Genomic DNA, 13847 nt, shown 5'->3' with positions numbered 1-13847 from the left:
TGTCGATGCCGATGACGCGTTGCGAAGATCGGCTTACCGGGATTGCATGAGACTTCCCGCCAGTGCGTAGGTTGGTTCTATTTAAACATGAACGCTCCACGCCTTGTTGACTCCGGGCTCGGTGGTCCATTTAGGTTGAATAACCTGGCTGAGGACTTGGACGATGTAAGTACCGCCCGATAGTTACATCAACGTTCATTTTTGCTGAGCGGTACGATGTGGATAATGGGATAACGGGCTTTAACATAGTGTAAGCTTCCCGTTTGTCTCTCTTTTCTCCACTACAGTTGTTCTGTAGTCCCGCCACCCACCTTCTTGCCCAAGGAGCCTGTTCTTCTCTACGTATACGTAAGCTCCTGCTGTTTTTTCAATATGGGCATTTTTGCCCCTTTTTAAACATTTCTCAAATGATTTTATTTAAAGTGCCAAGCTTTAACGTGATCCACACTTATATCGTAATACTATCCCATGCCTGCTCATTGATCTAATGGCTCAATTGAGTGTGTGTATACATATTGGCATGATTGGAATTTAATTACTAAATTAAGCAAATGTGACTCGCTGCTTTCCACAAAAACGGGAAGTTGCTACACACTACTGATGGTCATGCAAATATAGGGACCACATTATCGAACCAATTTTGTGCCATGTATTGCATTCAATCTGTTTTTTGATATAAATAATCTATGGATTAGTATGTATGTGAGTGTATCGGTTCTTTGCACCTGAGGTTAGGGTAAGCCTTAGTGAGCTTATACCGCCAAGGTGCCCCTTTATTGTTTTTTGATTAGGTCCTGAAGAAAGCTTTGTAAAAAACGACAATAAGCTGAAACATGTCGACCATTTGACCATTTTTAGGATGCATCTGACCAATTTAATGTCAGTATGAATCATCCTTCACTGTTTTTAACCTGTTCAAGTTTCGTCACTATTAAATTTATTTGTGGGCGAATCATGACCTTTTAACAATTTTTCCACCCCTTTTTCACTCACTAGTCACTTCAAGTCCTTTAGTCTGAACTTTACGCTCCGCCTTAACAAAAGCGTTGAAGCACACCGGAGGTGCAGAAGGCACCCCTGGTGGAACCCGATGATGAAGCATGTCACCACCTATGTTGGTGAGTGAGGGTTCTATTTTTACATCAGATTGACTTTGTTCTTTTGCACTCTTTCCCTTTTTTTAAAGGAGAATCACCGTCCGTGTGGTTCTTTCTTTCTCTTCATCACACTCTTTTGTTGTTATTTCGCTGATACAGGGGGACTAAGAGTGTGGCTTAACCCTCTCTCTCTTGTTGTTTTCAGAAGAAGTTTTAAATGCCAAGTCAAAGTGGCAGTAAACTATACACACAGGCCCTGCAATGGCAGTCCTGAGACAGGTTTGAAAGGCTGCTTGTGATTGGCAAAATCAGTGCTGCAAGCCCACTAGTAGCATAGTGTATACCATTTTACAAGTGACTTACAGATAAACTAAATATGTCCTTTGTATACACCAATGTTATCATGTTTAAGGGAGAAGCCCATTGCACTTTAGCACTGGTCAACAGTGGTAAAGTGCTCAGAGTCCCACGGTTAACAAAAAGAACCAACAAAATGAGGAGGTAATTAGGCAAAACGTTTGAGGGAAGACCAACCTAGGGATGACAGGTCTAGCACCCTAACCCAAAACCAAACGTAACCTAACATTAACAAGAAATAAAAGTTCTCAATACAAAAGCATATGGCCCAAATGTCTGCTTCAGGCATGGTCATCTTGAATCAGGAATGCGGGCTCTGCCTCGCTCCCCCTCCCACCTCCTGTAGTATTAGCCTCATTACTCTGCACGTCTCTATTATAATCTAGTGGCCAGGTCCATTTGAGCAGTGTCTGGTTGAGTGTCTCTCATGTCTTCTGTCTCTTCAACCCTTTGAATCGTTGCCTCTCACAGTTTATCCACTCCTCCCAGGGCTGCTTGTTTCACTCCTTTTACCCCTACTCAGGCAGGTTGAGATATTCTTTTGATATCTCTTTGCTGTATGCCATTGTTTGCCCGCACTAGATCTCCCTGTTTGTTTGAGTCCATACACAGTTGCTTCTTCTGCTTCCTACTGCCCTCGCATACAAGGGGCTGCTAGGTCTCTTTTAACCTGATTTGGTGAAAATGAGGCAGAAGAGTTGTTCCCATTGGTATGAGATGTTGTTGCTATGCAACTAGTCCATAACCATGTTCATGTTACGCCGTCTCTGAAGTGTAAAATGTACAATATAGTTGAAGAAAGTTAGTTTTTGGCCCCCGTAAATAATGTGGTCAATAGTGCAGACAGCTGCTATTATCTCCTGCTTTTCCTTGAAGAAGTGCATTATGGTGAGAACATCTGGTGGGGCCTCTAACCGTTGTCCTCCTGGGATAGTCCTATGTGTGTGATCCACACATTTCTGTGGTTCATCAGGATGGTTGCGTACATGTTACAGGAGTTTCTGTACACAGCTGGCAATGTTGTTGTCTTCTATGCCCCGTGTTAGACGTGTTATTCTTCTGTTATTTTGTCGAGTTCAATTTTCAAGATCTTCCTGTTTGAGGGTCAGGTCCACGTGTTGTTCTTCTAGGCTGAGAGTATGTCGCTCTACATTATATAGTTCCTCTGATCATGCATCCACTATGCCCTCAAGGTCATTGAGGCTGTAACCAATGACTGTTATATCCATCTGTAGGTAGTATTTGATGTTGGAATTTATTGTGGTGACTTCCTCCTTTATTTCCTTCGGAAACTGCTGCAAGGAGTCTTAAGAAATCCCAACCCCCTGGGATGAGCCATGTGCTTCCTTATTGGAGCATCTGGTTGTTGATGAGGCTCAGTCCATTTTATCAGCTTTGTTTCAATGGGCCATTGAGAGATCCCCTCCAGTGCTATCCCCTCTCTGGGCTGCTCTACAGGATTCCACTCCATGAGGGCCAGCTCTACTATGACTACCCTCCACCACCTACTGGGAATTGATCGGAGGTCCTCTCTGCACGGCTCAGCTGCACTGGGGGTAAACAACCTTGACCCCACATCCATCACCCCGCATGTTGTTACAAAGCGGTCGTTACAACAAACGCGTTGTAACAATGCATACCATTACGCCGCAAGTAGTAACAATGACTTGCAGGGGGGGAGAAGGTGTTGGATTTAAAATCCAACACCTTCCCTACTGTCCGCACAGACTGGAATTGGAATAGTAAATTATACTATTCCAACATCCAGCACCCCCCTCCGCAAGTCGTTGTTATGACTTGCAGAGTAATGGTAGACGTTGTTACAACGCGGTTGTTGTAACAACCCCGTTGTAACAACATGTGGGGTAACGGAATGCGGGGTCAAGAGGCATATTCGCACTGGGTCTCTCCAGGACCTTCTCGAGTTGTTACTTGGCTACAACACTAGGCCCGCATCATATCAGACAATGTTGGGGGCTGTCATGGGCTGGCACTCACTCCTCCAATGATCCAGTCTTTATCCAAGATAGTGCTTCCTTGACTCTTTGGCTCTGTGCTGCTTGACCCAGAATGTATTCCTCACCTGTCCAGACCTGTTTTTTCCCCTAGTTGATAAGGGAATTTTTTGGAGTCTGGTTTTCGTTTCCCATAGTTGGTGGGCAGGTATGCAGGTTGAGCATTCGGAGATTGATCAGAGGAGACATGGAGCACGTCTTGTCCATTCCTCTGCTTACCACTCCCCGTAAACTGTGTAACTTTAGAGGTGTAACATAATTATATTCCAGGTTACCACCAGCATAGGAATTACCCATGTGCCCACTGTTTTTTGTAAAAAGCAAGATACCACTGTAGGCATGCATTACAAACAGCTGAAGTGGCTCCTGGTATCTGTGCCAAACCTGGTGCAGAGATGATTTGAATAAATAAACTCATAATTTGATTTGATGTTCCTAATATACAGTTTTAAAAGCAAGTGTGGTATCTTTTCTTTTGTGATATTTGTTTTAGCCCCACAATAAACGGGTATGTACTTGGCTGTCTAGAAATTATAGTGTAGCTGCTCTCTTCTCCCTTTGGTATTTCCAAAGAAGAACAGGCCTTTGTTCTCACAAAACAGAGATCATCATCTTTCCAATAGCGATGAGTGGGCTGCAGCCTTTTGTTGAGGCAATCCCTTCCCTACGATACATGAAGAATTGAAGCCAAATCAGTGAGAGGTTTAATTACTCATTTCCGTCTCTAAGTGGTCCTTTATTTAGAAAACATGAGGGACCAACACTGGTAGACCACTCCTTCTAAAAACCCTTCTGGTAGCTATGTTTCCAGCCACCAAATGGTACATTCTAATTGAAAGCTAATGAGGGGAAATCATGGGGATTTTCCCTGTGCTCTATCGTGAAATTGGGATGGTGATGAAAATGAATATTGATTCCTTTGGTCTTATTAAATGCTTGAAAATTGAGCAGGTCACAAATCTTCTCTAGTTTAAGTCGAGATTTGGGACACTTCACCGACCATTTAGATGGGCACTTCACTGACCATTTGGTTCCAACTGAAGACTTCTTGTTTTCCAAAATTGTTTTTGGACTGCGGCTCTTACTCTAAGCAAGTCTGTCTCTTCCCCTACTTTGCCCCTGGATCCAGTGAAACTTTATCAGTCGAACCATGTGAACAGATTTTCACCTGGTGACAACCACTTGAGGGCCTTGAATAGCGAGCAGGTATTAGTATTTGTAGTGACCAGTGTTGGACCTAGCACTCTCTGCAGGGCCACCCACAAACGTTTTGCCTTGCCTGCTCCTATTTTTACAGAATTCGGTTTTGATGAACTTAGAAGTCTATGAACTTTACCATTGCTAAAGTGCCTGTGCTCTCTTCTTAAACATGATAATATTGGCTTATCCCCCAATTTACATATTTAATTGACATACAAGTCCTTCATAAAAGGGTTCTTTATGTATCCAAGACCTATAAATTACATGCGACTAGTGGGCCTGCAGCACAGATTGTGCCACTCCCTGAAGTAGCCCTTTACACATTTCCTAGGCCTCCCATTGAAGAGCCTGTGTGTGCAGTTTTAAAATGCCATTTCGACCTGGCAAAATAAACCTTTTGCAAGGCCCAAACGTTCATTTTTAATGCATACAAGTCATCCCCAAGGTATGCCTTGGACTGCCCAGAAGGCAGTGTGCAATGTATTTAACAGTAGGACATGTACTTTTAAATTTGACATGTCAATTGGTAGTGAGAAACACTCAAATTTGTTTTTCACTACTACAAGACCTATCTCTCTTATAGGATAACATTGGAGTTGCGATATTACATTTTATAAGTATAATTTACAAATGTAATTGGAAAATGGTAAGAGCTAATGGGTTTATGTTCAGTATCTCTGGAATGTTCATTTAAAATCCCAATTTATGGCGAAGCCAGATTGTAAAATTACAATTCTGAAAATGCCACTTTTCCCTTAGCCATTTGGTGCCTGCAGCCTGCCTCTGGTCACATATCTGTGTGTAGTTGGAAATTGGGCTTTTTGTATTCCTCCTAGACAGCCATGCACAATGGGAGCTTACAAGCTTAGGTGTGACTGGGTGGGCCACCACTGGCAGGATGGTAGGAAGGAGCTGGACACAGCCCCACTTACACTTGAATAGGCTGTGTCATGTCTCCACACAAAGGTTTGCACATCCCCTGTAGTTAGTCTGTAGCTATGGCATATGTGCAGTTCAAAGACACTGTTTAGAAGCTTCTTGCACCTTCCAGAACCACGGCACGAGGGTATAAAAAGAAGGCCTCAGACACCAATTCCTCAGTACACTTCTGGACCTGTGGATACTCTGCCAGGAAGATGGACTGCTGTGCTGTGCTGCTGAAGGACTGCCACTCAGCTTGACTGCACTCTGCTGGACTGCTTTGCTGTGCTGACCTGCTGCCTTCTGCCTTCTTGCCTGGTTGATAAGGACTAGACCTGCATCTCTTGAACCAAGAACCCAGAGTGACTCCAAGGGGTAGTTGACTGGCCTCCTAATCAGAAGCCTCAGGGACAGAACGGTCTTCCAACAACCTTTCGCCTGCACCTGGACTCTGTCATCTGTGAGTCATCCCTGCCAAGTGTTACCACCTCAGTCCTGGACCCGTGGAAGTGGGCCTAAGTTGCTTACCAGCCCCTGTACATTTTGTCTACTGAGTGGTGCATCCCTGAGCAGAACTGACACATCTTCTCTGCTGAGCGGCGCATCCCCGAGCAGAACTGACACATCTTCTCTAATGAGCAGCAGATCCCCGAGCAGAATCAACCCATCACCATCACTGTGTGGTTTAGACCCGTTGCAAATACCCACATCACCACGACAATCCTCTGAACCGATGTATCACCTAGACTGCACGTCTCAACTTCGGTGCAGGCCTTCGCATCTCCTGTTGATGGCAGCCTCGACGACAACGCCGGACTTCATATCTTAGCCACGCAGCTATTCTGAACCGGCGCATCGCCCCGACTGCGTAACGCACCCTTGACACCAGACTTTGCATCACAAGCCCTCATTGACAAGATCATCAACAACAGTGTAGTACCTCAGACCACAGCCTCGCCACATCTCGGAACCAACGCATCACTTTGGTTGCGCAACACATCTTCGACGTGACTCCTTGCAGTGCTCTGCAACCCGGTTTTTAAGGTACTTTGTTCAGCGGGCCTATCTGAGTTCCTGTAGCCAGCCCACGCTACATCACTGTCGACCTAAATTTCATATTTTGTCCAGGTCCGGCGCAACTAGATATCCATAGTTGGGGCTTTGTGCTTTTAGCAGCTATTATCACTTAAATCTTTTTAAATCTATAACTCCGGTTCTACTGATTGGATTTTGGTTGCTGCTTGATCAGGGCTCACACTCCACTCCAGTCAACCAACAACCCAATTTCTTATAACCAACCCATCTAGTCAAGAGGAAAAGAATGGCTCACCAGCTTAACTTGGGAATACTCAATTGGAAACTAACTAAGGAGCTCAAGGACCCCCAAGATATTGCCTCTGGGTATTTTACATGATCTGCAGTAGATGCAGAAATCTGGCACCAACGCCAATTATGTTACAACAAGCTTTGTGCACCATTTGGTGGCGCAGTCCAAAAAGAATCTTGAAAGTGTGATATCTGCACCAGAAACTGAATTATGTGGTCCCGGCAGTGCAGAGCATTGAGGTGTGAGTGTGCAATCTCTTGTGAACTCAAAATGCATTTACAGTGGGCTTTCAGTCCACCCATTGCTTACCATTGGTGGGGTTTATTGTCATTCTCATTTGATTGCTTATTATTCAATGGCTTGCCTTCTGGAACATAGCCTTTTTACTATCATTTTTATTTGCTAACTTGTATCCTTCTACTGCTCACTTTTAGGGAGATATTTTTTTCTCTTTGGTTAAGTACTCCATGAGTATGTGTTTCCCAGCTCTTACCTTCATGTGCTTCTCCTTCTACCAAAGCCAAATGTCTTACCCCTATACTTCTTGTTGCTTTATCCCAAGTCTGCTGCTTGCTCTCTCTCTTGTGTGCTACTCCCCCAAACTCCCTAACTCCACTCACGCTCTGTGCCAGTCTATCCCTTTATATGCTGCTCTCTCTCTCTTGCAAATTCTTCTCCTCCTAACTCGCCCTGCTCCCTTGCTCGAAGTTGCTCTCTCCGCATGTGTTGCTTTTCCCTTCTTTCCCCATCTACTCCCCTGACCCGCTTCACCATTGCCTTTCACCCGATTGATCTTTTTTGTTTCTATTTTGCGCTTTTGCACTAAAAAAAAATAATTTATTATTCACCGATCCAAGTAGAGGCTGCCATTTTGGCACAAGCATTTATGGTGACACGTGTACATTCCTACAGAACGACTCAACCAGCAACAGTGGTTGCACGTCGCATAATTTTCTTCCTTTTTTTTTTCTGCAGATGCTGTGCAGCTTTGCTGATGCTGGACAGCAACAGCAAACCCAGTAGGTCCTAAAGGCGTAACATATTGGTCTTTCCAACGCTTGCTGTAAATGTAATTAGGAAAGACTATGATTCAAAACAATCTACATTCTATACCTAGAGGTAGGTCCAGCCCTACGAGTGCATACTCTTGCATCCGCTATCAATCAATCAATCAATCAGTTAGGGTTGGTAATGTGCAACTACTCACCCGTGAGGGTCTCAAGGCACTGGTGGTGGAGCGGCTGCACCGTTGAGTGCTGTGGTGATCCGAAAAGCCACGTCGAAAAGCCTATATGAAACTGACCCTTAGACTTTATGGAAACTATTTTGAATGAGTTTGCCTTTGCTATATTTGTGTTGGTTTATGATGATGTCTACCTCAGTTGGACTATTTTGGTGATATTGTTGTTTAGACATTTCTAATTGAGCAGATTAGATACTTTTAACTCTGGCTACTACTGCTTTCCTTCCTCACTTCTAAGTTACATCTAGTTAATAACTTAATATAATTTTTGCACCGTTAAGCTTGTGACTTTGGCATGTTTCTAACTGGGAGACAAAGAGAACTTTGCAGAAACTGTGGCTCACCTCTGTGTAAATGACTGGACTTGGGTTTTGCGACAGCTTGGTTACAGCTTATGAAGTCTTCAAATCGATTTATTACTAGGGCAACTGGAATCATGTGGCAGTGGAGGGTCAAATTATGCGGCAGGATTGAGTAAGTTATGCAGCAAGAAAAGGCATTGTATGTGGTATTATGCGGCACATTTTGTGATAGTATTTATTACTTTATTATTTTGTCAATTTTAAACTTGTTAACATGTTCTGGGCATTAATTGCACCTCTTTAGTGCCAGTTTAACATCCAAATATCGCAATAAGCAAACAGAAAGGTGACCAGTCCAACTTTGCAAAGGATCTTACACTGCGTTTTTGTAACTTTGGAACCGTTTGAGCTAGAAACCATTTTTTGGGTTAAACTTAGAGATTATGCAGCAGATGGTGGATTATGTGGCATATGTGTCAAATCTATAAGTATGCAAAACTCGCCGCAGCTGCACAATTGCATAATTCCAGTGGCCCTGCTTATTACACAACAGATTAAACACAGCAGTGTGTAGCATAGATTGTGCTACTTTCAAAATACCTTTTCTGATAATATTTCACTGTTAGCACTTTCCTCGTTAGCGTGCTCGAATAATACAAAGTACAGTCCTAACATCATTCATCATCAATGTACAAAAACAGAGGTAGTGGTGTATAAACAAGTCGCACATCTGAGGAAGTTTAAAAATATACAGGGCTAATAAAGTGAAAGAAACCAACAATTTTAGTGTCCAAAGACACACAATCCAAATAGTAATGGTTCCACTCAGGATTACTAACACCCCACTACCAAGGGTGCAGACAAACACCAAAACCCAAAGGGGTTCGTGTGTACAGCTATATGAATCTAAGAATCCAGGCACTCTAAAATTATAACAGTTAGTAGGTGTATAACCTCGGTCAATCCCTATGTGTATATTTCAAAATTCAGTACATTTACAGGTTGAAGACCAGAGATAGATTCATACACAAAGGATTTTTCAAAATCAAATATTGAGAATTTAATATGTAACAAATGTGATTTGGCAATAAAGCTAAAAACACCATCAAACTTATTAGATTCAGGACTGAATACAGATGTAAGTAATTCCAGGAAATATAGGACAAGGAGAATGTTCATTTGGTGATTACTTGCAACAGTCCCGATGAGCAGAAACAGCCGACACGTGTTTCGTCACATCCAGTGACTTCCTCAAGGCTTTTTAATTTTTCAAGAGAAGCTTGGTGATCCTGGAAAGGCCGAGTATTTGGTAAAATTATCAAGCAGGTAACTATTTCAATTTTTTTTCTTAAAAATAGAGAATGTCCATCCTCGTATATGTGAGGGCATGTGATTGTCACACAAGTAATTAGCAGGACCATTCACTTGAAGAGCAATGTAAATACATTTAGTATTGTTTAACCCTTTCGATGCTTGTGACGGAGCGGTTCCGTCATGCACGTCGGTCGCGCTGTGCGCATGACGGAACCGCTCCGTCACGGCCCCGCCCGCGCAAGAACCCTAGAGCACAGCGCGGTAATCGGCGCCGCACTGAAGGGGTTAAGTACTTCAAGGTAATGATATTTTTTAGCGTTATCATTGAATCACGAAGGCTATGATAAGCCCTTGAAGAACTATGTTAATTACGAGTGCCGTCCTACGTCTCGGATACCAATTCTCTTAACCGCAGCAAAAAGGTTTTTTTTCTGTATTCAGTCCTGAATCTAATAAGTTTGATGGTGTTTTTAGCTTTATTGCCAAATCACTTTTGTTATATATTAAATTCTCAAAATTTGATTTTGAAAAATGCTTTTTGTATGAATCTATCTCTGGTCTTCAACCTGTGAATGTACTGAATTTTGAAATATACATATAGAGATTGACCGAGGTTATACACCTACTAACTGTTATAATTTTAGAGTGCCGGGATTCTTAGATTCATATCATTCATCATCAGGCTCTCTGTCATTGTTTGTATTCAATGAGTGATCTAGAATTTGATTCACAGGCAAGGTTTCAATTGTTAAATATTTTGCAAAAAGGTGAGAAAAAAATTATATGCTCTGATTTCCTGATTTCGGGCTGGCTGAGGTTTTGAGTTATCAGTAAGAGGTCTGAAATATTGCCACCAAAATGCTGAAACACGTTAAGTGAAAGATCACAAAGCAAAAGTGTTAAGTAGAGCTCTGCCTTTATGTTAAATAAAAGACACTGGACCTGTTTGTACCAATATTTCATCTTAGAAGTGCTGTCTTTCCATACAAGTTCATATTTGTGAGAAACAGTAGTTGCTTATGTGAGGCTTTGAATAAGGTTGCCAGGTGACCATGTCTTCGTGGACACATTGGTCTAGTTGCTCTGTCTACAAACCATTGTAACATGGAAATTGAATCACATTGATGTATTTGAGTTGAATTTAGACTACCACTCCCAGAATACATTGATTTGTTAAATTAAAGCCCGGGACTGGAAAACCGTGTCTCTAAGGACACGGGGTCACCTGGTAACCTTAATTTTGCTGCAGTTATGAAAATGAGCCTTTCCTGTGATTGGGTTTGTCCTGGTGCCAGGGATGATAGAATCTCATAACCTCCAATAATGTTAATTTAATATTGGAGTTACAATTCAGTGACTGAAAAACGTGTGGAGAAGAGTAAACCTGTTTTTTGAGCCCTGGGGCTGATTAGATGACACACAATGAAATATTGATAAAGCGCCATGTGAATCAGGGGTCTCCAATGTCTGTCCACAAGGGCCAAAATCATTCTAGGTTTTTAGTTTATCCAGCTGAGATAAATGTACATGCCATTAATCTACATAGAAACCATAATTTTGATTAGATTTAATCTACAAATCTCGACGAGTCACAGACAGAAATGTAGTTCCTCCAAGAGTTTCACATGGAGCCTGAAGTGTATGCTTGCAATGATCAAAGTACAGCTTAAAGCCCCCATAGTGGCTCTGTGACTCTTGTCTTGTGCAACAATTTAGCCAGTCCTGACTTTTTCACCACCATCACTTTGCATTCTGGGACCAGTAGTTCTGGATTTGCAGTGCGATGCCTGGACGGTTGCATTTTGCTGGGTGACTCTCCTTCAGTGCATGCCTTCTTTTGAGCACCAGGGTTATGCACTTTAAATCACAGGGTGCTGGATGTCTTAGTGTATGCTATAAATTCGAGGCCCATTTCCAGCTACTACCCAGCTACAGCTAAGCCAAAGGCAAAAGAAAATCCTCCATCATGTAAAATGAATAAATCAATCAGTGAAAGAACTAGTTGTAACAAGAGTGTCTAATCACCGAAGTCCTCCACCTATCCTGCGTTGTTGGAAGCAGCGGCGTAGCGTTGGTTGCCAGCACCCGGGTCAAGGCAAGTATCCTTCCACTTTTCTTTTAACATTTGGCACCCCTATTAAAATTTCGCACCCCTAAAAATGCCCCAAATAATTTGTGCCCAAGGCAACTGCTCCTGTGCCCCCCCTCCGGCCCCCACATGCTACGCCACTGGTTGGAAGTCTTCTTTCCTGACCAGTTACTCACCAAGGTCAGATTGGGAAATAAACTCATGTGGGTTATATTTTTGTGATGCTAACCACAAAAGGAATCACAGTCAGACCATGCACAAGTGGATCCTAAAGCAACACTGGGACTCTGGCATGCATTCCACATCCAACAACACCGCCACTTCCACAGCTCACACCAGAGCTGGAGTGGAATCAAATATCAGCCATGGAAAAGATATTTAAAAATAGCCTGGCACTGCAAGAGGCCATGGAAGGTAAGGGTTCACCGGGGCATGGTTGGGTCACGGAAGTCCATCCTGCTCTGAGACCAGCCCCTGCCAGTAACCCACTGTGGAAATGCTTGAGTGGCAGAATTACCATTCCCGCCCTGGCTCACACCCTCCTCACTGCACACCAAGGTTGGCAGTCAGGTATCAACTCACAGAAAACAAAAGCAAAGAAAACCCAATGCCAAAAAGAAAAACAACCACAAGAGCTCAATTCACACCAGAGCAACAGAGATATACATTCACAGGACCAGACTCGGTTTCTTAACTGAAGGAAAGAAAAATACAAGGGCTCAAGTTGAGGCGGAGGGTCATGCCAACTTATCCCGCAGGTGAGCGCCCTCCCTAAAGGACAGGCAGACAGAACACCCACATCAAACAGAGTCAGACAAAAGCCCTAGAAAACGGTGAACGTTTACAATATAACCAGGGTCACTGGCTTGTGTATGTCTGAAGCTGTGGTATTTTCTACATAATTTTGGGTATATTACTCTTGCCACATAATTCACCATCTTTTGCATAGTTTGCATGTTACAACAACAATTGTTTCCAGCTCAGCAAATCAAATGTTACTAAAAAAGTGACTGAGGTACTGTGGGGTGGCGGACTGCTAGCAAAGCTTAGCTAGTCACCTGTAAGTTGCTGATTGCTGTGGGCAGGTATTAAACTCCTGCTGATGAGGAGAAACTTTCGCCCAGGGTAAATGTTTGTTTAATAGGCAAACCAGTGAAATAAAACTGCCACGGAATGTGATGCAATATGATGAATAATTTACATTTCATTTTCTTGCTGGGTAATTGTGTCAAGTTTGCCGTATAATATGGCCCTTGCGTGCTATTTAATTCCAGCGGCACTCATACAAATCTCTGTAGCATAATTTCGCGCCAGTCCTTTTACCCTGACAGAGTAGATGAGCACGCCCGCACGTGGACACACAGAGACGGACACACACTTCTGTTTTATTGGCGCGTTTATTATTTTGTGCATGAGTGATGTGCGGGCCCATCATCACCCATGAAGACCTGGCCACTTCTCTATTTCCCATGTATACGTTTAGGAGTTCCCGAGAGCTCTACAGAATTGTTTGTTGTTCATGGCCGCGTGGTGTCGGAAATTTTACGCAGCACGTCACCGCTTTTTACAGAAACGTTCTGCTTGTAGACAACAGCTTGGGGTGAGCATTTTCTAAAACTTTTATATAGCGCAGACTGAGCGCTTTACGTGAGCACCAGTTGTGTTATAGATGGATCGATTCGTCTTTTGACGAAGGGCGATGAAGTAATTTGACCAGAATCACAGGACGTTAAGTCGAATCCAAGACTAGAACCGGGTTTACCAGTTCCACAGTCTGCAGCTCTGGCCGTTACGCCACATTCTCGCCACATTTCACAAGCTTTGCCTAGGGCACACGCTGAAGCGATATTGTTGAGAACAGAGTGCTGTTTCGGCGCTTACCTCTCAAAAAGGACCGCTGATAATAAAAAACTTTTTTAAAAAACACACTTAGGGATGCTGCGAGATACCGAGTAATTTGCTGCCGGTGGTGCAGGACACAG

The sequence above is a fragment of the Triturus cristatus genome, chromosome 8 (genome assembly GCF_964204655.1).
Source record: "Triturus cristatus chromosome 8, aTriCri1.1, whole genome shotgun sequence".
NCBI classification, from domain to species: Eukaryota; Metazoa; Chordata; class Amphibia; order Caudata; family Salamandridae; genus Triturus; species Triturus cristatus.
Note: the sequence above shows the minus strand (reverse complement) of the source record.